The sequence below is a fragment of the Balaenoptera borealis genome (assembly GCF_965194805.1).
Source record: "Balaenoptera borealis genome assembly, chromosome: 12".
Classification (NCBI taxonomy): domain Eukaryota; kingdom Metazoa; phylum Chordata; class Mammalia; order Artiodactyla; family Balaenopteridae; genus Balaenoptera; species Balaenoptera borealis.
The window spans coordinates 54,743,467-54,748,136 of NC_138869.1; the positions used below are offsets into that span (position 1 = coordinate 54,743,467).

The 4,670-nt window shown below is 40.1% G+C and overlaps 1 pseudogene across 1 annotated transcript; it reads left to right on the top strand.

Moving 5' to 3' along the window:
• Positions 1-712: 712 nt before the first annotated feature.
• Positions 713-1,314, top strand: LOC309607351 (large ribosomal subunit protein uL22 pseudogene; annotated as a pseudogene). The gene has a single exon. The product of its transcript is annotated as a large ribosomal subunit protein uL22 pseudogene (transcript).
• Positions 1,315-4,670: the final 3,356 nt, after the last annotated feature.

Here is a 4,670-nt window from a genome sequence, read left to right on the forward strand (position 1 = left end):
TACTAATTATCACCTATAAAATTGATCTGGTAGATAAAGTTCTAGTTATAAATACACATCTTCATCAAGAAGAGGCTACCCTAAGATCCCTGTGATCCAGCCTGGATCTCTGTGATTACCAGGAGATGGAATACAGCCCTGTTTCTTTATTCAGATCACTGTTCATAATTCCTCTGAGTCTCAGGTAGTTTTCAGGTATCTGTTTATAAATCACTGTCCCTCCTCTCTTCGGCAAATAAAATAATGAGTCCATTCATTCACTAACTCATACCTCCAGTCATTTATTGAGAACCTTATACGTGATTGTTCTGCAGTAGTACGTAAGTAAGAAAGTTTTATTCCCATGTTCTAACGGGAAGATAGAGAAGTCAAGAGGTAGCTACAGTCAGTGCTGTTAAGTGCTACAGTGTATTATGTTGGAATAGTATTAAGTGCTGCAATGTCATGGACCAGGTTGGTGGTGGTTTATAGTAGGGAAGATTTCTTAAATATAAACTGAAGCATCAGGGAACACTTTCTAGTAGATGGGCCATCTAAGAGGCAAACAACATCATTATCTAACCTTTCTCCTCTCAGCTATGTTGCAGGCTGTCAGAAGACGGCATGGTTTGACTTTAACATTTCAGGTGTGAGTAACTTATGGGGCAGAGTAAATTAAATGTAAGAATATTAAGAATTGGGGCCTTTTCCGGTCAGCGGCCTGAGGTGACCTCTAAAAATCGTTCGCTATTCACTTGACCCAGAAAACCCCACAAAATCATGCAAGTCAAGAGGTTCAAATCTTCGTGTTCACTTTAAGAACACTCGTGAAACAGCCCAGGCCATTAAGGGTATGCATATCTGAAAAGCCACCAAGTATCTGAAGGATGTCACTTTAAAGAAGCAGTGTGTGCCGTTCCGTCGTTACAATGGTGGAGTTGGTAGGTGTGCCCAGGCCAAACAGTGGGGCTGGACGCAGGGTCGGTGGCCCAAAAAGAGTGCTGAATTTTTACTGCACATGCTCAAAAATGCAGAGGGTAATGCTGAACTTAAGGGCTTAGATGTAGATTCTCTGGTCATTGAGCATATTCAGGTGAACAAAGCCCCCAAGATGCGGCGCAGGACATACAGAGCTCACGGTCGGATCAACCCATACATGAGCTCTCCCTGCCACACTGAGATGATCCTTACTGAAAAAGAACAGATTGTTCCTAAACCAGAAGAGGAGGTTGCCCAGAAGAAAAAGATATCCCAGAAGAAATTGAAGAAACAAAAACTTACGGCCCGGGAATAAATGCTGCAAAAAAATAAATGCAAATAAAAGTAAAAAAAAAAAAAAAAAAGAATTGGGGCATCAGGCATTGAACAGGAGTTACATGTGTATAAGTTGAAGTTACCCAGAGTAACGGCAGGACTTGAAACTGAATACATGACAGCAAACCAGGAGACAAAGAATTGATCAGTTCAGCTGATTAACTGAATTAGTTAGAGGTTAAAGGGCAGAGGGTGGTATCTCTAGAATCAAATATATCCTTTTACTTGAGGGTGGAGGAGAAACGGTCTAGAACTGTGATGTCCAATATTGTAGACAGTAGCCATTTTTGACCATTCAATTTAAATTAATAAAATTAAATTAAAAAATCACTTCCTAAGTGACACTAAACACCTTCCAAGTGCTCCACAGTCATGTTTAGCTTGTGGCTACCATGTTGGACAGCATGGAAATACAGTAAACACTTCCATCAGAGCAGAAAGTCCTATGGCAAAAACCTGATGAGAAATTCCAACCTACCTCCAAAGCCTGGGGTATACGAAGTACAAAAGCATGAGCAGCACAAGACTGAGATAACTTCAGGGGGCAAATGTCCTCATTAGAGAAAAATGTATATGTTGATACCAGAAGGAGAAGAGAAATTTCAAGCTGTTAAGGAGGAAAAGCGGGTTTCTTTGGGCTCAATGGAAAGTCTTGAGATGGAAGAAGTGGACAGAGCTAGAGACAAAACAGGAAGACTAGAAGAGCTTGGGCCAGGAGGCGAGGGAGAAAGGAGTCCAGCAGAGGAGATGAAGACTGACAAGGATGTCGGGGATGACAGGAAGGTTTCCAAATTAATTTATCTCAGGATTACTGTGGTGGGAAAGGGCTCAGATCTGAGCTGACTGCACTCCCAAGGGAGGCACGTTCCATGTGAAGAGAGCAATAAAAGGGCCATCTCTGCATGTTAAAAACTACAGCAGCCTTCCCTGGGGACAAGGTATTCCTTGGAAAGTGTCAATCTCTCACCAAGATTGCTCTCAGGAGGTTAGCCACAAAGGCTCCCAAGCCTCCAGCCAAACGCTGCAGATTTATCAGAAATACCATTCATTTGATAAGTCATAAGACACACAGATACTTCTTAATCATGGATGTTTAATGCTTTGGAGAACTGAATTAAGGCACTGTAAATTCTATTTAATGCTTGGAGATTATCTGAATTTACTCATGTCATTAGCCTGGAAAATCTTGCAAGATACTTTCCCTCAAAATCATTAGATGCCTTTGGTTACATTTTTTTCAACATTCATTGATTTGTCAAACTTTTATTGAATCTCTCTTTGTAAAGGGCCTTGTGCATGAACATTTTTTACTAGGATAATTTTATTTAATTCTCACATCAGGATGCTCGGGTAAGTATTATTATGCCCACTTGAGAGAGGAGGAACTTGAGGGTCACAGGTAAATTAATTCCTCAAGACTTTCTAGGTAGAAACGATTCGTGATTATAGCAGTCGTGATTCAAAAGTATACAACCCATCTTCTTCTTATCCATTTATTCATTCACTCAACAAATGTTTTTTTTGAGTGGATACCATACATGCCAAACACTGTTCTAGGTACTGTAGATATATCAGTGAACAAAACAAAACCCTGCTCTCTGTGAGAGTCAACATATGAATTTAAAAAGATAATGTCTGTGAGGTTAAGCGTTGTAAAAAAATATGGAAAAGGTATGAGATGTAAAGTGTTGTAAGGGATAATATTTTATGTAAGTGAAAAAAACCTCTCAGATGAGTTTACATCTAAGCAGAGACCTGAAAGGAGGAAAAGGAGTGAACTATGAGTGTATCTGGGGTAAGAGGGTATCTGGCAGAGAAAACAGCAGGCAGGCCAGGGTGGATAGAAATCAGAGAATAAGAGAAAACAGAGGAGAAGACGGAAGAGAAAACAGAGGAGAAGACGGAAGAGAAAACAGAGGAGAAGACGGAAGAGAAAACAGAGGAGAAGACGGAAGAGAAAACAGAGGAGAAGACGGAAGAGAAAACAGAGGAGAAGACGGTAGAGAAATAAGGGGGTCAGAAAAACTGGCATTTTATAAGCGATTCTAAGAGCTCTGGATTAACTGAATGAGACTGGAGCCCTTGGCAGGGTTGGAGCAGAGGGTGCAGTGATGTACTATGATTTCAAGAAGCCTCCCTCTGCTTGTCCTGATGAGAACTGAATTAAAGGAGCAATTGTAGAAGAGGAGAGACCCCCTGTAGGGTAACTGTAACAATCCACAGGAGAGATGATGATGGCTCAGGCCACGTTCAAAGGATAAGAAAAAGGTGGTTTCGACACATGCTGTGAAGGCTGAATACAGAGATTCTGCTGATGGATTGAATGAGGAGAGAGAAGAAGAATCACAGTTGACTCCAAGTTCCGTTGGTCTAAACCGGTATCAGTGTGGTGTGACGATTTATATAGGTGGGGAAAACAAAGGGATCATGTACAGTGGTGAGGGGACATCAGGATACTGTCAAGGGATGACGGCTGTGTCATTGTAAGTAACAGAAAAACCTAAATTAACTAAAAAAATAAAATAAAATAAGATTTAACTCCTAGAAGAGAATATAGGCAAAACTAAATGACATAAATCATATGACATAAATCATACCAATGTTTTCTTAGGTCAGTCTACCAGTGCAATAGAAATACAAGTAAAAATAAACAAATGGGACCTAATCAAACTTATAAGCTTTTGAACAGCAAAGGAAACAATAAACAAGATGAAAAGACTACCTACAGACTGGGAGAAAATATCTGCAAATGATGCGACCAACAAGGGCTTAATTTCCAAAATGTACAAACAGCTCATGCAACTGAATAACAGAAAACAAACAACCCAATCAAAAAATGGGAAGAAGATCTGAACAGATATTTCCCCAAAGAAGACATATGATGGCCAACAGGCGCATGAAAAGATGCTCAACACCGCCAGTTATTAGAGAAATGCAATTCAAAACTACAATGAGGTACCACCTCACACTGGTCAGAATGCCCATCATTAAAAAGCCTACAAATAACAAATGCTGGAGAGGGTGTCGAGAAAAGGGAACCCTCGTACACTGTTGGTGGGAATGTAAATTGGTGCAGCCACTATGGAAAACAGTTACGGAGGTTCCTCAAAAAACTATAAATAGAGTTGCCATATGATCCAGTAATTCCACTCCTGGGCATATATCTGCACAAAACTGTAATTCAGAAAAGATACATGCACCTCTATGTTCATGGCAGCAGTATTTAAAATGCATGGAAACAACCTAAATATCCATCAACAGATGAATGGATAAAGAGGAAACACACAATGGAATATTACTCAGTCATAAAAAAAAAGAAATAATGCCGTTTGCAGCTACATGGATGGATCTAAAGGTTATCATACTAAGTGAAGTCA